This window comes from Phalangium opilio, unplaced genomic scaffold (genome assembly GCF_054372755.1).
Source record: "Phalangium opilio isolate 3A_F unplaced genomic scaffold, DU_Popi_V2 ptg000053l_1, whole genome shotgun sequence".
Taxonomy (NCBI): domain Eukaryota; kingdom Metazoa; phylum Arthropoda; class Arachnida; order Opiliones; family Phalangiidae; genus Phalangium; species Phalangium opilio.
This window is the reverse complement of record NW_028324172.1, coordinates 1,513,147-1,535,804: the sequence shown is the minus strand read 5'-3', so window position 1 is coordinate 1,535,804 and position 22,658 is coordinate 1,513,147. Positions and strand designations below refer to the sequence as shown.

General features: G+C 38.6%; 1 long non-coding RNA gene and 4 other non-coding genes across 6 annotated transcripts; 1 reads left to right on the top strand and 4 right to left on the bottom strand.

Moving 5' to 3' along the window:
- The first annotated feature begins 279 nt into the window (after nucleotides 1-279).
- On the top strand, nucleotides 280-1,353 carry LOC149672361 (uncharacterized). 2 transcript variants are annotated; one of them, XR_016367129.1, is made up of 6 exons: nucleotides 280-332; nucleotides 411-582; nucleotides 693-733; nucleotides 831-922; nucleotides 1,046-1,264; nucleotides 1,332-1,353. It is a non-coding gene; the product is annotated as an uncharacterized LOC149672361 (long non-coding RNA). The 2 variants fall into 2 exon arrangements; XR_016367128.1 differs by having other exon boundaries at nucleotides 280-582.
- Nucleotides 1,354-13,023: 11,670 nt separating this feature from the next.
- TRNAV-CAC (transfer RNA valine (anticodon CAC)) lies at nucleotides 13,024-13,094 on the bottom strand. The gene has a single exon. It is a non-coding gene; the product is annotated as a tRNA-Val (tRNA).
- Nucleotides 13,095-13,989: 895 nt separating this feature from the next.
- TRNAA-AGC (transfer RNA alanine (anticodon AGC)) lies at nucleotides 13,990-14,062 on the bottom strand. The gene has a single exon. It is a non-coding gene; the product is annotated as a tRNA-Ala (tRNA).
- Nucleotides 14,063-14,403: 341 nt separating this feature from the next.
- TRNAV-CAC (transfer RNA valine (anticodon CAC)) lies at nucleotides 14,404-14,476 on the bottom strand. The gene has a single exon. It is a non-coding gene; the product is annotated as a tRNA-Val (tRNA).
- Nucleotides 14,477-14,679: 203 nt separating this feature from the next.
- On the bottom strand, nucleotides 14,680-14,752 carry TRNAV-AAC (transfer RNA valine (anticodon AAC)). Its single transcript has one exon. It is a non-coding gene; the product is annotated as a tRNA-Val (tRNA).
- Between the last annotated feature and the right edge of the window lie 7,906 nt (nucleotides 14,753-22,658).

The following is a 22,658-nucleotide window of genomic DNA, read 5'->3' as shown; positions in this document are numbered from 1 at the left end:
TCATGGTTATTGCTTTGAAAAATTCCACTGAACTAAAATTCGGACCCTTAATATGTGGTTAAAATTTCAAAGAGATCCCTCTATTAGTTTTCTTCATAGAAAATAAAGTTGCTAAGGGTGGTTTTCATTTCCATAAAAAAATTAAGACATTTTGGCAAAAAAAGGGAAATTTTCCCATAGGAATAACATGGGAAATGTTTGCTGTGATGGCCAAATTGACTCGAGCATTTTTTGAAGACTATTTATTCGATAGGTCTGAAAATAGTTTTAAATGAAAGGTTGAACATTTTTCTGGTGCCTTTCGAAGTTTTATTGAAAACAATTAATATTAAGTATTACTTTTTGTATTTTAAGCACATACTTAAACTTACGACCTTTTATTCTGTTGGACTTACGTGGTTTAATCCTAGCTAAAATCATAGAGAAACGTACTGTTGGACTTACGCTGTTTTACCGCTAATAGAGCGACTGAGCGAAGATTTTTGTTTAGACAACGCGTGTGGCTATGCCGAGCTTAAGGCGAATTTTTTAACTTTTCACATAAAAGAAGGGGTTAATTCGTCCTCATTTTATTTTAATTTCGTAAGTTAAATCTTATTATAATTTAATACAAAAGAATTTAAATTTAGGATTTAGCCGATAATTTTTAAATTGACTGATTTCACTAAGCCTCGGTCAAAATTTAAATACAGCTGATTGTATGTAGAGACTAGAGACCAATTGGCCGTGTAGCGTACGTTTTAAAGTGTTTCACCTGGTGCCATCGGCCCACGATAGCCGCTAATTAGGTAATTTGTTTAAATTAAATCAATATTTGTTGTTTAAAGTAGATTAATGCAAAAGACGCACAAGGGTTCGTTCCCTGGTTTTTGACTGTTGCCACCAGCCAACAGTTACCGCTACGAACATACCGTTTTTACTGGTAAAATAAATGATAGATTCAATCACACTATCACTAAACCCTGTCACCAAATCATACAATATTTTTAAATGACGCTTTTCCAATAATTCTTATAGGTTAACAATTTAAATTTTAATTATTTAGTGCTTATTCTAACATAACCTCAAAACAGTAAACAATGGCCATTTTTCCAACGATAACTGTGCAGATTATATTTGGTGCCACCGATAACCACTATGTAGATCATTTTATTGGTTTAAATTAATGGTAATATAATTGAATAATTAAATCACACGATCACTAAACCCTGTCAACAAACCAACCAATGTTTTTTATCCCGGCTCTTGCAATCATTTTTATTAGGTAACAGTTGCGTTTTTAACTACTATTTATAACCGCTATTTGGAATAAACCTTTTTGTTTAAATTAGATACATTTTTGATGTGTAAAGTAAGAAAAAACGAAGATAAGTATTTTTTTTCAAATAATTGATGTTTTATAATCTTGTCTTTAAAGAAAAAGTTTAATATCTGTTACTTCGGTCATTCCATTTTGTTTTCTTATCATTTACTTTTTCAAGTCTTTGTCCACGAAGACATTTTTTATTAATTGTATAAAATGTCCTTATTCTTATAAACTCATGATAAAATATAGTTACTCCCGCTTAGCACTTATAGTTTCTCGCTATCCGCGGTCGTAATGAGTAGCGCGGTGGATGGCCGCGATAGGTTGTTCTTCAGCGGGGTCAGCGGGATGGTCGTTGACGAGGTCAGCTGGACGGTCGTTGGCGGGATCGGCTTGATTGTTATCGGCTGGACGGTTGTCGGCGAGAGCGGGTGATCCGGCCACTGGGGCAAGCGGTAAAACCAGATATCGGCTGGCGGCTAGAGCTTCGTCGTAATGGCCGGTGGCTGGACCCTCTATCGCTGCTACTCGAGACTGTGCCCTGAATCTCTGACGATCGCTCAGTTTTATAGGGGTCGTAAGGGAGAAGTCGAGATAAGGTCGTTCGCTGCGATGTCCATTATTGCGCTGTTATCAGTAGACGAAAACCCAGCGGTCGGTGGGGTGCTTTTGGAGGGCTTAGGTGTAAGGTCCGCGACAATATTAATAACTTTATTAACGGTAATGATTTTAATAACTTTAATAACGGTAATGATTTTAATAACTTTAATAACGGTAATAATATTAATAACGGTAATAGCATTAATAACATTAATAATACTAACTTTTTTTATACACAATAAACAAACATTTCATTTCATTTCATTTCAAATTAATAATGAATATTAATAATATTAATAATGAATAATAATAATATTTATAATGTATAATAATTATATTAATAATGTAAAATAATAATATTTATAATGTATAATAATAATATTAATAATGAAATGAGATGAGCATTTATTGTATATAAAAATAAGTAAAACACACAGGTAAATAAAAAATTATAAGAAAATAAAAAAAAATAAACTTTTCCTTCCGCCCAGTTTTTCAATCTGCGTCACAATTTGTGCTCTAACTGAAACAGCTGTGATTCGCGTAATTCAACTTGGCCTTTAATATCCGGTATGATCACCGGGTCAATCTCGGGGACAACATATCCCGCAACTGTCGTTTTCTGGTTCTCTTCTGACTATAATTGCATAAAACAACATTCATGGATGGTAGAATTAATGAATGTTCATCTAATCACACTTTACCCCAGACTGTTCTAAAAAAAATTATGACACTGTCTTCTCAACCTATTTTCCTATCTTATAACTATTTTGTATTTATTACAAGTTAATATTATGTCAATCTAAACTTAGTGTACTATGGTATACTATTAAGTCATATTCAACTTCTAGTCGTAATAAGACGATAGCTTTATGCTCAAACCTTTCTCATTTACTAGGCGGTCATCACAAGTCTCACGACCAATGCTAACAATAAATAAATAAATAAATAAATATCACGAGACTAGTCTATTTCCCTCCTTGCAACTAATAGTTCTGTTTTGCTATAGATTAGCAGAGCGTGGTTTCGATCCACGGACCTCTGGGTTGTAGGCCCAGCACGCTTCCATTGCGCCACTCTGCTTACATCACCATTGTATGAACAAACTAACTGATATCAAAATAGCAAGTTCTATTATGAAATCATTTAGCAGAGCGTGGTTTCGATCCACGGACCTCTGGGCCCAGCACACTTCCACTGCGCCACTCTGCTTACATCACAATTGTGTGAACAAACTAATTGATATCAAAATAGTAAGTTCTTTTATGAATTCGTTTAGCAGAGCGTGGTTTCGATCCACGAACCTCTGGGTTATGGGCCCAGCACGCTTCCACTGCGCCATTCTGCTTACATCACCATTGTATGAACAAACTAACTTCTATCAAAATAGCAAGTTCTATTTTGCATTAGATTAGCAGAGCATGGTTTCAATCCACGGACCTCTGGGCCCAGCACGCTTCCACTGCGCCACTCTGCTTACATCACAATTGTGTGAACAAACTAATTGACATCAAATTAGTAAGTTCTATTATGAATTCGTTTAGCAGAGCGTGGTTTCGATCCACGAACCTCTGGGTTATGGGCCCAGCACGCTTCCACTGCGCCACTCTGCTTACATCACCATTGTATGAACAAACTAACTTCTATCAAAATAGCAAGTTCTATTTTGCATTAATTTACCAGAGCGTGGTTTCAATCCACGAACCTCTGGGCCCAGCACGCTTCCACTGCGCCACTCTGCTTACAAAACCATCGTATGAACAAACTAACTGATATCAAAATAGCAAGTTCTATTTTGCATTAGTTTAGCAGAGCGTGGTTTTGATCCACTTACCTCTGGGTTATGGGCCCAGCACGCTTCCACTGCGCCACTCTGCTTACATCACCATTGTATGAACAAACTAACTTCTATCAAAATAGCAAGTTCTATTTTGCATTAGTTTAGCAGAGCGTGGTTTCGATCCACTTACCTCTGGGTTATGGGCCCAGCACGCTTCAACTGCGCCAATCTGCTTACATCACCATTGTTTGAACAGAACAACTGGTATCAATATAACAAGTTCTATTTTGCATAAGTTTAGCAGAGCGTGGTTTCGATCCACGAACCTCTGGGTTATGGGCCCAGCACGCTTCCACTGCGCCACTCTGCTTACATCACCATTGTATGAAAAAACTAACTTATATTAAATGGCAAGTTCTATTTTGCATTAGTTTAGCAGAGCGTGGTTTCGATCCACTTACCTCTGGGTTATGGGCCCAGCACGCTTCAACTGCGCCAATCTGCTTACATCACCATTGTTTGAACAGAACAACTGGTATCAAAATAGCAAGTTCTATTTTGCATAAGTTTAGCAGAGCGTGGTTTCGATCCACGGACCTCTGGGTTATGGGCCCAGCACGCTTCCCCTGCGCCACTCTGCTTACATCACCATTGTATGAACAAACTAACTTATATCAAAATAGCAAGAGAGAATAGTAAGCCTCGATACCCGCGGGCAGTGCAGGGGGGGATGAATTTTTTTCCCCCATTCTCGACACCCGCGGAGGGTGGGTCAAATTTTTTTGGCCCCCGGTACTTTTTGCCCCCTTCAATTCCGCCCCCGGAGGGGGTGGTACTTTTTGTTCCCCCTCACTGACTTTCACCGTCTCTTTATTTCGCGGACTTTCATCATCTCTTTATTTCGCCGTCTCTTTACCCCCGCTCCATTCCCGTCTCTCTTTACCCCCGCTTCTTTCCCGCCACTGTATTTTTTTTACGCCGCCTCTCTCTCACTTTCTCTTTCGCCCCGAGCTCCATACCGGCGAAAGCGCTGTCAATGCGGGGGATCTTTTACCATCTCTCTCTCTAGCTACAAGCCGCGCGCAATCTGGCCTCTCCCGCGTAAAACTGAATTCCTCCTCTCTAGCTAGGTTCCCATGTACGAGCCTGCGCGCGATCTCTCGCCTTTGGTCAACTCCGTATAGTTTAATTCCTCATGTTTTAAACTTTCCCTCTCTAGTAAACTAAATCTATCTCTCTCCGTATTTCTCTCCTGAATTTTTACTTTTGCGCTATGTATGTTATCAAGCAAGAAACATTGAATATTTTTACCATGTTTTTATTTATATATTTACACATAGTATTTTTTCAAGTAAAGTATTAATATTACGGATGCGTTCGTTAAAATGCAATTTATCGATATAATAATAGTTCAAACGATCCTCGTAAGGTATTTTATATATTACGATTAAAGGGCAAAAAGTAACTTTTTTTTTCACCATTGTAAGAGTCTTTTAGCTTCGTCTTTTCTTGATATGGAAGATATAGTCCTCGTTTTCCGAAGTAACGTATGATTCGATAGGCACATTGAGTGTTTGTTGCCCGAGAATGAATGGACAGTCGGGGTACAATTGTCTATGTTTATCGCGTACCGATTCCGAAGTTGTCCATACATGAAGAGTACCGTGGCAAAAGAAGCATCTGAAGGTACGGTCCGTCTGAACTAGCGTTTTTTGCCCGAAAATGAATGGACAGTCGGGGTGCAATTGTCTATGTTTATCGTGTACCGATTCCGAGGTTGTCCATACTTGAAGAGTACCGTGACAAAAGAAACGTCTGTAGGTATCTCTACGGTCTAAATAAAACCCGTCTCGCGCTAGTTCGGCGGTATCAACGTAAAGCGACGTCCACGATTGGAAAGTTTTTAAACGGGCTTTTTCCGAATTCATGTCCTATTTAGCATATCGCGGTTCTTGGGGTCGCTGAAAATTTCTTTGACGTAGGTATCCAAAATTGTCTTTTGAATGACAGACTTTGGAATGCGAAACTCCATATAATCAGAGCGGGCGGTGGGTGGAACGTCGTGACCCTTGTCGTCTTCGATCGGTACGTTGTTTGTTGGAAGTCCGGGGATGAAGGGACAACTAGGAAAATGCCGTTTGTGCTCTTCGTGCACAGAATCTCGAGGTTTCCAACTGTTTAATATACCGTGACAAAAATAACACTCTACGGTATCGGTACCATACGTATATAAATAAAAAAATCCGTCTCTAGCTAAATCTCTGGGATTTGTATACGGGGCTTCCCAACGAGAGAAACTTTCACGTCTTTTCGCCTCGACGTTCATACTGGGTTATGAAGCCCAACGGCCTTTCCCGTTTGCTTATATAAAAATATGTACACCCCCTAGCGGCTAAAAGAATTCATGTCCAGACCTGTTCGCCCGCTCCTTCCTTCCCCCACAACAAAAACTAAACTTTAACTAGAACCCAACCTATAACCGGAACTCCATAAAAACTAAACTCTAACAAAACCTAGGGCCCCTAGACAAGACGAAACAAATGAGGCCCCCGTAAAAATAATCCGTGTCTAGACTCGCATACTATAACTAAAATTCTTTAACTGTGTCAAGGTTACATCATCTCGGTTTTATTAGAAATGAGGCCCGCCCCCTCCATAAAAAGTAAACTCAAACAAAACCTAAGCCCCCCTCGACAAAACGAAACAAAAGAGGCCCCTGTAAAAATAATACGTGCCCAGACTTGCATACTATAACTAAAATTCTTTAATTGTGTCAAGGTTACATCATCTCGGTTTTATTAGAAATGAGGCCCAATCAATCCTTAACAACAAACCCCGAATAACGGATCCTTGCAATACGTGTTTAGACACGTTTGCTCTCCTTGCTAGAAAAAATAGGCCCCTGTTTAAAACTGTAATATGTGTATGTTGAAAAAATAAAATCATTTTTAGGGAAAAATACATTTATTTATTTTTTACATATAAAATTCGTTAAGTGTATCAAGATTGCACGAAATATTAATTTCGGCTTTGTTAGAATATGCCCATAAGGCGTAAATTAAAGCCTTGTCAAAGGCGGAGGCCGTTCGGTGCTCACCGACTGGATGTGGGTATAAGCAGCGTACGGGAAGAGAAGAAATGTCCGCGGTGGTGGCTTTCGGGCACTTGAAATCGTTTAGATCGTGCACCGTTCTGTTAAGGCGATCCGATAGAAAGGCGACTTTGGAGTCGCCCTTGGAGAAGATCAAATCGACTCCCTGAAGAGCGGCGGCGAGGCATTCGTCGACTTTGCTGTAAGAGGTTAGGCCGGCAGTCCAGTCCAGCTGGTGTAGATTACGCGAGACCCAGTGGTTCTGGCGTTGTTTTGAAATCGCCACGTGAGATTTATTGTAGGGTGGCGTGAATGTCCAGGAAACGGTTGAAGGCTTTGCCTCGATGGTCGTTATGGCCAGTTCTTTAACGATAAGGTCTGTAGTGCCATCACTACGAGTGCACCCGTTCAGGTATTCTAACTCAATAACGGCGGACTTCATAATAATAATAACTAGCGGCGAGTCTATGTATGACCGTGTAAAACCGAACAGAGGTTGAATATGAAACCTCAAACGACCGTTGGGCTTCTCTTATAGAGGCTGGAAACGATGAGGCCCGGACGTGGCCTAATACCGAGTCGGGATTGGATACGAGAATTCCGAGGGGGGCGTGGTTCTCTTATAGAGGTTGGATATGATGACGTCATTCATCCACGGGTCCCTCTTAAATTTCTTGAAAAACAGGTTTGTGCTTCTTCTCCTCGTTCTGTGCATAATGTATACAACGCAGTATATACCGCAAGCGGAACTGTCGGGGGGCTGTAAAGCCCTCCTATTATAGTTTATTTTCGTAGAATTTTCTCTCATAAATGTTTTAATATCTTCTGTCAAGGAACCCAAGCCCAAGGAATCAAAATAAAAACATTGTTTATTCCCATCTATATAGAGACAAATCCAATGACTACCGTTTCCTTTGTGATTATCTAGATTTATAACCAAGGGACGCCGGATATCGAAGGATATATTTGGGTAGAATATCGCGTGGGTATACGCCCATGAATCCGCGGGTGTATCTCAAAACCCTTCTTATGGTTGAAGCGTTCATGGCGAATCTACAACGACTGTGCTATTATGATCTATGTGCACTAAACTTTGAAACTCTGAATAAACGATGCAGCTCAGCGTTTCGGGTACTGGTTCTTCGAACCCGAGTTCATGTCGCAATTGTCCCTGTCGTATAGGGTTGTAATGATTTATATCTGACGCGGTACCGTCTTGAGTCAAATCAAAACAGTAAAGCGTATAGCCTTTGAGATACTCCTTCATAGATATTTCGTTACCATCGTCTCTGTAATGAGTACCAGATCCGGTAAACAGAGAATTATATGATCTAGCGTAAAGACCCTTTTTGAAATTTGGTCGCAAAGGCTTAGCGAGTACTTGTTCCGAACCGATAATCGGATTAACATAATTCACGTTAAAGTTTTGGAAGTCGAAAGGGTTCCAACTCAATTTTCCGTTATATGAGTTATGAGTTACTAATCCCACGGTTAATCTGTTTGGTAAAACCCCTAAATATACGTTATCTATAGTAGTTTTTTGAATATTTGCCGAAATGGTAAAAACTTTCACTTCTGTCCTAGTGAATGGATATTTAGCCGTGGCTTTAGTCCAAGCCGATTCTAAAGCTAGCATTACTCGAGGGGCTACTCTCACTTTACGAATATATAAACCTACTTCGAGTATTTCGTGTTTGTACCATATGCCGCCGGGGGGAGGAGCTCCGAGCAAAACAAAACCTGGTTTATTTCGGGTCATTCTGACTCTAAGGCTGACGCCATTGGGTATGAATTTTGAAACGTTAAACATATCAGCGTGTAAGGCCCCGTACATTTCAATCTGTTTCGAACCCTTTGCTAACTCTTTTCTAACAAGATGTCCCTGGTTTTCAGTTGCAGAAGCCATTTTCCCAGCCGTGTCTTTATGCCATAAAGAAGAAGTTAAATGAGATTTTTTAGCGTCTCCTCCATAGTTTAGCAATGTTTCTATGTAGGCCTTGAAGGCGTAGTTTCCGGTTGAAGATGAAATAGCTGTATCATTGGCTGTTACTTCTACCGTATCCCAGAGCGAGTGTAAAAAATTGTTGATGGGTCCTACGTTACCTGTATCATCGATATCTGTACCGTCCGTATGCATTATTTTAGCTCGAGCATAAAGTATAGTTAGAGAAGCGTCAATATATTCTTCGCCATTTCCGGGAACGTAAAATTCAATCTGAGAGTCTCCATCCAAAACCGAAATAGGTCGATAGCAAACATACTTGGTCGATTCTACCGATGTTTGAATCGGTACAGATTCGAAAAAATCCAGCTCAGATTTTGTCGCTTGAAACATTTTTAGGAGAATATGTCGTGGCGTCTTGACCTGTAGGGTATACGACGACGAACTGACTTTATTTTCCTGGTAGTCGCTCGTTTTATACCTTTTTTACTTTGAGCCCGTTTTCGTTTCAAGGCTTTTTTACGTCTGCGACGTTTCCCCCTGCCCCATGTTGTGTTCTAATATCATCTAAAGTTTCCGTTACTCTTTTCTTAGCAGACTCTTTAATATCCTTGCCCGATACTACGTCACTGAAAATTTTGGTCCCCGTACTAACGGCTTTTCTGCCGAGAAATTTGGCACCGCTTGTAAGCAAAGGCCTAACAAACTTTACCAAACCTGAAAAAAAGGATCCGAACCCCCGTGACCTTTCAAATTAGGGTTATTTCCTATATAATACCCTCCGGCCCCCGCTTGATTATTGTAATATCGCTTGTAGCAACATTCTCGCCTTTCTAAGACGTCGGGCTTAGGCATCGCAAGTGTAGTTTAACCGTTAAGCTCCCGTATTCAAATGGCGCCGGTTCCCCTAAACTATTCCTTATATTAACTTCGATGATATCAAAGTAATTTTTACCAACGGGTACGTAATGAGGATTGGTAAAGGTTTGAAATATTTGAGACCCGTAAGGTTTCTTGGCGTCGACCGAAACGATCCGTAGTAAAGGAACCGAATGATCGCCTACAATCTGATCGCTAGCGATATTTAAATAGATGAATAACTGGTCCGGAACGTGGTAATTCAAATTAGAGGGCCTTTGGCTACGACCGATACATTCGCCAGCTTCTTCGTATCCAAGAATTTCGGCAATGGTTTTTTCGAATTTTAAATAAGGTTTCAATAATTTTTCAGATTGGTTTATAGTAATGTGCCCGGTTACGTTATCGTAAATCAGCCGCAATGTTGGGCCATTTTTGTCGAACGAATTATTTATGACGTTTATTAAATGTTCTATAGACTTGTAAAAGCCCGGGGGAACGTCGGGTATAACCAGGGTTTCCCTCCTAGCGTCTTTACTTTTTTCTCTCTTTTCTTTCCTTCGACTACATCCCCAACTGTATATTTGCTCCCGTATCTGGAAACGTTATGAAAACTAACATCACGTTCTTCCTTAGGCCTTGGCACGTTGTAAAAAGTAGACGTATACATTATATCTACTAGAGCCACTTCCCATTTTCCATTTAAATGAATAGGATTAGGCAATTTGGTACAATAATGAGCCCTGGGACCCTATTCTCTAACTACATTAGGATCGTTCCTAATCCAAATGATTTGGATTTGGGGTCGGCTCATCCCCAAATGACACTAATCCGTATTCTGTAACTCCAAATCCCTTTTCATTTGGTTCAAACCCTATCCAAACATTTGGCAAGCCAAATGGCCGGCCAATCATTTGGATAGCTCTTTTCCCCATTTTCACCCCGTTTATGGCCGCCATTTTTTTTAAGGGGAAAAAATTTGAGAGTGGGTTCTTTTTCGTGGTCATTTTCATATTTTTTGAGGATTTGCTTATGGATGGATTTTAAATATAATATAAAGTAGGTTTCAAGCTTTAATATAAGCCTAATATCATAATTTTCCACCTTTTTACTGTCCCACAATCTATTTCTAAACTTGCCCTTTTTTTAAGGCGGTGAAATTGCGCTAAGCCTTGGCTTACCGTTAATTTTTGCCATTTAAATGTTTGCCTCTCGAGTCTCGTTGCCCGTTACTTTGCCTTCTCTTATCGTCGTATTTTTAAAGTTTAGACTTTGAAAGTAGTGCTTTGTTTTCTTAAATTTAACTTAATTGTATAAGATTTCAATATTATAATTGCGTTAAACGTCGGTATTTACGAATTCAAGGGACGCGCCTTGCATTTGAATTTCGTTCCCTCGAAACCACCCCCTTTAAGGGGCCGGACTCCGAAGGCTTTTTCTTTATCGTCTGTCAGCCCCCAAAACAGCTGTAGTGAATGTTATTTACTAAAAAAATGTATGCGGTCAGTGTGTTGTTTTTGCATTTTAATGCTTCTAATAGTGGTACGCGTCGAGGTTTACGAATCCAACGTGTGTTGCTAAATGAAAATCAAGGGTGGATACTATTTGATCTATGCTTTAAAAGGAATTTGACGGCGAAAGTCAAGCAAAACGGTATTAGGCCTTGCCAAAAGTTGACAGCTATAGCAAGCCTTCCTCCGATAATCACTATCACATGTCAATGATGTAAGAAATTGACCCTCGGATATCCTGTGACTAGGAGATGGTTATAAAGTTACTAAGTCTCGATTTTGGAGGTAGATACTGTCTAGTGACACTTAAAGTAACGATTTAATCTTATAAACAGACTACCATCATAAGCCCATATCGTAAATTAACCGATGTTGATATCAAAGCTTAATAATTTTTTTAAATCCATGAATCTTAAATATCAACATCAAAAATTATCTACTGAAAGAGATAACTACTTATATTCCATTCAAATTTCTCGCAACATATCAAATTAACGAGTAGAAATGTGCAAATGAAGTTCAAACCGATTAATTGGGCAAATTGCTATATTGGTCACCATTACCGATCACAGATAGATTTGCGTCCTTCAGTAGTGTTTATTATGCTTGTAAAATGGTAAGCGAAATCTGTGATTAAAGTTTAAAATAGACATGAGCAAAAAGGGCTTTATTCATATCAACTCGATTACCGAATCTCTAAATTTCACCAAAATTAACAAAATATTCTCTTCATGATTAAAAATCTTGTTTGAAGCAGCAAGCCATCTAATCCTTATTTACCCTCTTTTGAAAAAAAAGTAGGTTGATACCTCTTTCAGTAGATGATTGATTGATATTTCAGTTTCATTGAGTTTAAAAAAAATTTATTCCACCATTGGTTAATTTACAATATTGACCAATCGACAATCACAAATTTTAATAACTAAATTACAAAAACCGGTTCAAAACTTTATTAGTTTTGAAACAATTAAATTCTAATATTAAACATATGTACTAGTTAATTCCTCGTTGGTATTTAATTTATTGCCTTAGTGAAATTAACGCTGAATTTTATATACACAAAATAAATAATAACTTAGCTTCTAAAATTCAAATGTAAAAATGTGTGCATTATTTCCCAATTAATAAAAGATATCCACCTATTTTTCATTCAAATTAATTTCCCACTTAATATTAATTAGGCATAATAAGCTTAAACTATCAAATTAAGAGGTTTCTTAATTTTACAAAATTATTACAATCTAACATGCAAAAACCCAAGGCTTAAAAACATTTTACTTTTATATTAAACGCTGCAAAAGAATTGACCAATAAACAGTAAGTAAAATTACGTAATGAAAGAGGAAGTGACGTACATTTGGTTTGGATAAAGGTTTGGCGGGAAATCCAAATGTCGATTTGGATTTGGGTTAGAGAATACGGTTTTAAGCGCCCTATCCAAATGGAGCCGATCCAAACGTTTAGATTTGGATCATCGTCCAAATGATTTAGATTTTTAGAGAATAGGTTCCCAGGTCTCGAACCTGGGACCTCCCGCGTGTGAAGCGGACGTGATAACCACTACACCATATATAAGTGATAAAACTGAGATTTCCAAAAGACCTAGCTTCTTTTTATGCCCAATCACGATTGTAAAAACATTTAATTACCATGGCTCGAACCTGGGACCTTCCGCGTGTTAAGCGGACTTGATAACCACTACATGATAGATACATGATCACACTGACTTTTCCAAAAGATGTAGCTTATTTATATGCCCAATCACGATGGTTAAAACATGTATCCATCAGGGCTCGATCTTGGGACCTTCCGCGTGTTAGGCGAACGTGATAACCACTACACCACAGATACGTAACACCACCATAGATGCGTAGCAATCCTGGGTTTTTCAAGAGATCTAGCTTATTTTTATGCCTTATCACGATGGTCAAAACATGTATCTACCAGGGCTCGAACCTGGGACCTCCCGCGTGTGAAGCGGACGTGATAACCACTACACCATATATAAGTGATAACATTGAGATTTCCAAAAGACCTAGCTTCTTTTTATGCCCAATCACGATTGTAAAAACATTTACCTACCATGGCTCGAACCTGGGACCGTCCGCGTGTTAAGCGGACTTAATAACCACTACACCATATATTACATTGAGATTTCCTAAAGATCTAGCTTCTTTTTATGCCCAATCACGATTGTAAAAACATTTACCTACCATGGCTCGAATCTGGGACCTTCCGCGTGTTAAGCGGACTTGATAACCACTACACCATATATACATGATCATATTGAGATTTCCAAAAGATCTAGCTTCTTTTTATACCCAATCACGACTGTAAAAAAATTTACCTACCTGGGACCTTCCGCGTGTTAGGCGGACTTGATAGCCACTACACCATATATACATGATCACACTGAGTTTTCCAAAAGATCTAGCTAATTTTTATGCCCAATCACGATGGTTAAAACATGTATCCATCAGGGCTCGATCTTGGGACCTTCCGCGTGTTAGGCGGACGTGATAACCACTACACCACAGATACGTAACACCACCATAGATACGTAGTAATCCTGGGTTTTTCAAGAGATCTAGCTTATTTTTATGCCTTATCACGATGGTCAAAACATGTATCTACCAGGGCTCGATCCTGGGACCTTCCGCGTGTTAAGCGGACGTGATAACCACTACACCATATATAAGTGATAACATTAAGATTTCCAAAAAATCTAGCTTCTTTTTATGCCCAATCACGATTGTAAAAACATTTACCTACTAGGGCTCGAACCTGGGACCTTCCGCGTGTTAGGCGGACTTGATAACCACTACACCATAGACACATGATCACACTCAGTTTTCCAAAAGATCTAGCTTATTTTTATGCCCAATCACGATGGTAAAAACACGTATCTACCAGGGCTCGAACCTGAGACCTTCCGCGTGCTAAGCGGACGTGATAACCACTACACCATAGATACATGCTCACAATGAGTTTTCCAAAAGATCTAGCTTATTTTTAAGCCCAATCACGATGTTAAAAACATGTATTTACCAGTTCTCGAACCACCGACCTTCCGCGTGTGAAGCGTACGTGGTAACCACTACACCATTGATACGTACTATTTCTGAGTTTTTCAAGAGATCTAACTTATTTTTATGCCCAATCACGATGGTCAAAACATGTATCTACCAGGGTTCGAACCTGGGACCTTGCGCGTGTGAAGCGGACGTGATAACCACTTCATTATGGATACGTAGTACTTCGGAGTTTTTCAAGAGATCTAGCTTATTTTTATGCCCAATCACGATGGTCAAAACATGTTTCTACCAGGGCTCGAACCTGGCACCTTCCGCGTGTGAAGCGGACGTGACAACCACTACACCATAGATACATGATCACACTAAGTTTTCCAGAAGATCTAGCTTACTTTTATGCCCAATCACGATGGTAAAAACATGTATCTACCACGGCTCGAACCTGGGACCTTCCTTGTGTTAAGCGGACATGATAACCACTACACCATAGATACATTATCACACTGAGTTTTCCAAGAGATCTAGCTTATTTTTATGCCCAATCACGATGGTAAAAACATGTATCTACCAGGGCTCGAACCTGGGACCTTCCGCGTGTTAAGCGGACGTGATAACCACTACACCATAGATACATGATCGCACTGAGTTTTCCAAAAGATCTAGCTTACTTTTATGCCCAATCACGATGTTAAAAACATGTATCTACCAGCGGCCGTATTCTGCAGAAAAGTTAAGCTCCTCCTTCTGCCCTTGGCTCGCTGGTTGGACCGTCAACCATTGCCCTTGGCATTTTAATTGGCTACGTCTACCGATGACGTTACATGCCTTGGCTCAGTGATTGGTGCAAATTCCGCGCAGACTCAGTTGTAAACTATTAAATTATACACCAAATTCAAAATGGTTTTTCATAAACTGACTGTTCCGATCGGAAAAAATGATATTACATAAAAAAGATACCAATTTTGTAAACCTATTTTTTATCGTTTGTTTGTTAGTCTACATTTTTAGAATTAATTTTTTGTTCGTACTATATAATCAGATAACTTAATATCAAAAGGGGATTGGTTTTGTAGTCGCCGTCCGGGCACTTCGCTTAGTTTTTACCATTAGTTAAATAAATTGTTTATGTTTAGTTAACCAAGTTCGCTTTCTTGTCGTCAGACACCACAACCGCGTCCAGGCTAATTATAACCTTTTACCGTGTCAAGTCGTCCGCGCAAGTTGTCCGGTAGGCCTATTCGACTAGTTCACGAACATTTATGGTTCGTGAACTAGTCGCGTCCCAGCGCAGCGCCTTCGATACGTTTTCCCGCGTATTTCTACAAAATCATTCTGTGCTAGGAGTAAAACTGCACCAGCTACTTTCGCTCACGCCTTTATCCATCTTTTAAAACGCGACAGATATGGAATTTATAGAGGGAAGTCGAATTGGGTCCCAAAATTTAATATTACAAGACTTTTTGTATCGTAAAAATTCAGCGAGAGGTCAAACTCACTATTATATTTGTGTTCGTTCACCTCAATGTGGTGGTCGGGGCGTGCTAGATAACTCGAATCGGGTGTTTACAGTCACTAAACCACACACAAATCATTTTAATGATAGTTTAGAAATTGGAATTCGAAAATTTGAAGCTGAATGCAAAAGGTTTGCTATGGAAACGAATACTAAGCTTAGACAAATTTTCGATGATGTTCTCCAAAGGTAATGTGTTATTTCAAAATCAATTATAATAATATGTGGTTAGTAAACTATATATCTAAAACATTTAGGTATCCAAATGTTAGGGGTCACGTTGGATTCGGTGACATAGAATCTGCTCTAATGAAAGCTCGTAAAAGAACAACGCCTAATATTCCTAGATCAATAGACGAGCTAGTGCAAAATTTGCAAACTAGAGACCAGTTTTCAAAAACAATTGATGGTCAACAGTTTTTTGACAGTTTCCTCAGTCCAGCTGGAGGAGGAGAAATTTTGATATTTGTTTCGCCCGAGTTTACAAATCAAATGATGAGGAGAGTCACGGAAATTCATGTGGACGCAACTTTTTTTGTGGTTCCCAGGCTTTTCAAGCAGCTTCTAACCATTCACGTGGAAGCATTTGGACATGTGTGTATTATACAAATTATATTGCCTCTAAGCCTAATTTTAATTGAAAACAAACCCAGGTAATGTGTTAATTTTAGGGTTTTTATAATTTATACTGCATGAAAACATTATTAAATGTCATTGGCGTATAAACTTATAATTTAACCAGATGGTATATAGCTTTAAATACAGGCTAAAAATTAGCCAGGTTAATGTAATTTGCCTTGAACATGTGAACGGGGTTAGACAGCACAAAAATTTAGATACATTTTCAAAAATAGATTTTGTATTGCTTGAAATGTGTTTGGTCAAAAAAGATAATATACTATGAAAATCAACTTTAGGTGTTCCCAGTTGCTTACGCTCTGATGACCCTAAAGAACACAATAGCTTACGAAGCCACCTTTCAGAGTGTACGCGAAAAATTCCCTGATCTCTTGCCACAACTGGCTATAAGCGATTTCGAGATGGCACTTATGAATGTCATTCAAAATGTATTTCCCAGGACTGTCCGAATATCTGGGTGTTTTTTTCATTATTGTCAGGTGTGAATCCATTCACCAGTAGATATCAACCACGCCGTTTAACTAATAATTGTAACGTGAAATTTAACTGTGATAGGCTTTATGGAGAAATTCTACCAGGTTTGGTCTTACAAGGTTCTATAGGGAAAATCCAAGAGTTAAAAAGATTATCAGGATGATTATGGGCATGGCGCTACTACCGCCAAACAAATTCGAAGAAGCCATAACGTTTTTCACTCAAGAAATAAATGAATTGGTTAATGAGAACCAAGCGTTGCACCCTTTGATCGAGCTTAATGAGTATGTTGTTACAACGTGGTTTCAGACCATAGGTCCCGAACGAGTTTCTGTTCATGGAAATCAGCGTCGACAAACAATCACGTTGAATCATTTCATAATGTTTTGAAAAATAAAATTAAAACAGCCCATCCAAACATATGGATATTTTTAAGTACGATTACACGATTGAAATTGATGTTATTTTCACAACGCAAATATTAAAAAAAATTCATTTAGAAAAGCTAATGGAAGTGGAATTTTCCCAAGCGAGTGACATTCGGGCAATATTTGGAGCTGTCAATAACATCAGACGTGCTCCTAATCACGTCTACTTGACAAATAACAGGAACTTAGTTAGAGCTACTCAACATTTGGCTTCTAACCGGCAAATATATTTGCACTATGCTATGGAACTTGTGGATTAAGCTCCTATTTATATTTCAGCCTGAGGTTCCAACAGGACAACTGTCCGGCGCACAATGCCCGAATTGTGGCCAACTTCCTGGAGAACGAAGGCATCGACGTGTTGGAATGGCCTTCTCACTCGCCGGACCTCAATCCCATTGAAACCATGTGGGCACACATGGTTAAAAACATGGAAAGGAGAATTCCGGCGAGTCGAGAAGATCTTCTGAACATGGTTATGGCTTCCTATAACGCTTTGCCTCCTGAATTTATTAGAAAGTTATGTCTGTCGTTCAGAAAAAGGTTACAAATGTGTTTGCGCGTTAGGGGCAATTCACTGCCGTATTGATTTTCATACGTTTTTTTATGTCAATAAATTGATTCTCGGTAAACTCTGTCATTTATTTCGCCACATTATTACTAAATGTCTATTTCAAGCACTCGAATATTTAAAATCTTTCTCGCTTTTGATGTTAACATACTAAGTAATTAAAAACGCACGTGTCTAAACAGAAACAAATGCAAAAGTAAATATTATAAACTAATTCACAGATTTCGCTTCCCATATTCATCTTTGTCATACTAGCAGGCCCGCCCCGGTTTTGCATGGGGTAAAATAGGGTTGTAAGTGGGAAACTTTTCCGCCGAAGATGTTCCGCTCGGAAAATTTTCCGGAAAATGACCGAGCTATATTTTTCCGGACCATTTTCCGTATTTTTCCGCTACCAATTTTTGAATTAAAGCAGCCAAGTAGCGCTTTTTCAATCGATTTATTTTTATCTAAACAATATATCCCATATTACCGATTATGTCTTAGGGATAGCTGTTGTCGAGGTTACGGCGGTTGATGTAATCAGTTGTCGAATTTTAAAGGTTTAGTCGTGAGGTGTTATGTGCGATGGAACGTGCCCATTGTAATAAGTATCGACAGACGTGATTTAAAGTTATTGAATTTTAAAATTATGAACTTGGTTTATAGAAATGCCCATGTTACTAAGGGATAGACATCACAGGTGGGCCTACCAATAAACGGTTCCCATTTCCACTCAGCCTCCCCTGCAGGTTGCTGAAGAATTCAACGCTTAATTTTCCGCTGAAAATAGCGCTTAGTTGAAACCCCGCCTCAAATTCTCTCTTTTCCCCCCAAGTTTATGCAAAAAGTGTGAGAGTGCAGTGTCATTAATGAAGAAAATAATAGGAGGAAACCCCCTACATGGGATAATTCTAGGCACCGGTTTAACATGTTGCATTGTCACATAATATGCAAATTCGGACAATCCTAATGTTATGCTTTTTAATAAACTATAATATCTCTTAAACTATTAAAGATAATAAGAAAATATTGACACTTTCTAAATATAAACCGACCCCGCTGATGTCGAAAATCATATTCATTTTCTCCAAAATATCATATTTGAAAAGATGAAACATTTCAGAATTTGCACAGTTGTGGCTTTTTAAGCACGTGCTTCAACTTTTATCAGAAAGTTGAGTCTTATTTGATGGCAAACAACATAATTTATGATAGTCTCAAGTTTCAATTCACTGCGATAAACGGTGTTTGAATTATGGACGAATTCCGAAAAAAAACCAACGGGCAAAGACTTTTTTAACAGACTGTACGGTTTTCGGATACGACGGTGTACGTTATTCCTCAAGAGTACAGGGTGAACTAAGAATTTCGTAACCTGCAATGGTTTAAAATGCAAATAAAGTGTGAATACGAATATAAATTATCGCCGATATTTAGTGGGAATAGCTTTGATGCTCGTAAAGTAGTAAAATTTTTTCGAGAATGTGAGTTTGAACAATTATAATCCAAAACAAATGACCTATATTATTTGAACATTTATAATCCAAAACAAATCACTCCTATTATTATGTACCGCTTTGTACACCCTCTTGTGTTTCAAAGGTAGTCGGCCCGACTGGTTGGGTGGTGTGAACAAGTGACCTGACTAAACTAAATTGGGTGACAAGTTGGCCTGACCAGTCTATGATTTGTCAGCTGACTAAAGTTGGGTAATGTGAACGGGCTTTTAGTATATCTAATTTTTTTTTAATTAATCATATATAGGATAGATCTAAAGTGATCTGCATCATTTAAAAAGATGGATTTAAGTTTGATACACCCTTTCACTGGGCTCGTGGCTGGAGTTATCGGATGTGGGAAGAGTGTGTTTGTTGCGAAATTAATTGAACATAAGAAAATTTGTATTTCACCCGTTCCTGACAGAATAATTTGGTGTTACACTGAATATCAAGCGAAACTTTTTGATACTATCTTAAGTCACACACCAATTGTGGAGTTTCACGAGGGATTATTAGATGTTAACGTTTTAGAGAGTAATACGAGGAAATTTGTTATATTAGATGAAATTTTATGTGAAATTGCTAATAACAAAGATGTGACAAGTAGGTAATGAATGGGGGCCATGATTCATATGGGAGTATAGCGCCCTATGGGAATTAACATTGGGAGTACTCCCTAACACAGATATAAATTTAGAGTGAAAATAAATTCAACGAAAGATAAAAACATTTTGCCGTAAAATAGCGTTAATTCCCGGGGTGAGCTTGACGGGAGATATGCGGCTGTTTTATAAGCAAGAGATTTTAGATAGGCGTCTGTTTTATAAAAGAGAATTTCGGTGGAGATTTGTTCGAGAGATTTACCGGAAAGTCGCGATGGGAAATGGAATAAGAAAAATTCGAAGACGGTGCACGCGTTAATGAGCAATTATTCTTCGCAATCGAATTGAGATTTCTTCAAGTATAAAGGGTATAAAAGGATGCCTTAGATGTCTAAACACCATTCCAATACGAAGTTCACTGATATATCCAAGCTATTAAAAGAGCAACTGCAATATGTAAGTATTATTCTATACACGCAGTCACCCCGAAACGAAAGCATTTAATATTTACTGTTCGGGGTGTTTCAGTCTCTCTTTATACTTATCCTATCCATATACAGGAATGGCTCGAAAGTCTTCCCGATTTCAACGACGAAAGGGATCTTCGTTACTGTAGATTGCAAAGTTCATCTAGGTACATTAGTGGGTAATACTGTCATTTCATTATCCGAAGACGAATTTCAAGAACTTTACGATGGACGAAGCAATATCACGACGTTTCTGGAAAGTGAAACAACCTTACCCAGCACATGGTTTTTCGATGGGGCTGAAACAAAACGTGTTCAGATGAGTGTTTATCAAAATCGACGTATTGTAAATATTCGTGAGATGATTAGAGGTCCGGGGGCGAATTACGGGAATTTATATCCCACAAGGACTGGGTTTCCAGTTTCCATACGTTCATGGATGTCACTGCTAACAAAGTACGAGGAAGTTAAAACGTTCTTAAATGAGGTTAAGCGTGTCTACGCCTAAGTTAAATGGGTGGTAGAAAAGCATCTTTCAGATGGTATATCAGAAAAATGTAACGGATGTCGAATAGATCATCCATCGCAACGACAACATGAATGTCTAACACAAGACTGGAACTCTAGGGTGGAGGATCATTTTCTCTCGGTCATGGACTGTTTGAACTACTCGGAAATACACACCGAAATCATTCTTAATTCATTTCTAGGTGTAGACATTTGTGTACAAATACTTTCACACATTGCGTGTAACGCAAAGGCAATGTTATTTAAGACAGAGGAGACCTCGTAGATTGTATATTCAATAAAGAAAATCATTGTCAAACCGAGTTTTTAAATTCTTATTTTGCAAGGGTATGCTTTGTAGACTGTAGTTAAAATAAAAGGGGCAACCCTCAGTTTTACTCATTCAGTTTGATGGATTTGAAGTTAAAGCACGTCTTCACATCGATCGTGGTGGTTGTCACTCAAGTTGGTAAATCCTACTTCGTAGCCAATCTTATTAAACATAATGAGGAATGTACATCCCCACCTCCTGAACGAATTATTTGGTGTTACACCGAATATCAAGAAAAATTGTTTTCTTCGGTGTTGGAAGTTGTACCTTTCGTGGAATTTCACGAGGGTTTGTTAGACGATAACACTCTTGGCTCAAGAGTCCGAAATCTTCTTATTTTGGACGACCATTTAACAGAGATATCAAATAATAAAAAATAGCCAACTTGTTCATTCGAGGCTCCCACCATAGAAATACGTCAGTTATAGTTTTGATGCAGAATCTTTATTATCCTGGAAAGGAGATAAGAACTATAAACTTAAACTCATGTTATTTGTTTTTGTTTGACAATCCACGTGACCGAACTTCAATCTTGAACCTAGCGAAGCAGATCTCTCCTTCAAACACTAAATACGTTGTTGACGCCTATCGGCAGGCCATCTCTCAGAAATTTGGCTATTTATTTATAGACTTAAAACCCAATACATCAGACGATCGAAGACTGCGAACGGGTATTATACCTGGAGAGGAAGCAGCCATATTTATACCCAAATAAGAATCCGTATCTAATATGCATACCTCCCAAAAATTAACAGGAACGTAAATTTCTTGAAATTTCTCAGTAGTTGTAACGCTAAACAGAGGAAAGAAATTTTGAAATTAGCAACGAAAGACGAGATTTTAAGTTTAACAGAAGTCTTTATAAATTTACTGGGAGGAAACATTGAACTGACACTCTCCGAACGGAAGAGCTTGAAGAAGCATTCTAAAACTATTCGAGGTGTCTCAGGAAAAATTTCACTCACACAAAAAAAGAAGCTCTTAGTGCAACGTGGGGGTTTTCTACCTCTTCTTCTTGCCCCATTTCTATCAGTGTTAGCTTTTGTGACTGGAGCTGCAATTAGTCGAGCGATATAAAAAAGTGCCACGAAAAATGGAACTAGTTTCGGAAGATGTGCTTAAAAGGTTAAAAACGCACACCCCTGATATTAAGCCTATAGAGGATTCCATACCCACACTAGATAAAGAAATGAAAAATATTTTAGATGATCCCAACTTATCACAGTCGGATAAATTAACACTATACAATCAAATCTTACAACGACACATTAATTCCACGTGAAAAGTGATAGAAAATCCGAGACAGAGAAATTAGTTACAGATTCGATACTTAAGCAAAAAACTTCGTGGATGAGTGAAATAGCAGATGGAGTACCCTCTTCCCTCGTAAACGATGCTATTGGTCTAAATAATTGGATCTCGAGGAAGCCGAGAATTACTTGGTCTGATTTAGGTGAAATGCAAATTGATGGAAATGTCATCTCGGGATCTAACGTTGTAGATTTGATGTACGATGCAGTTGGAA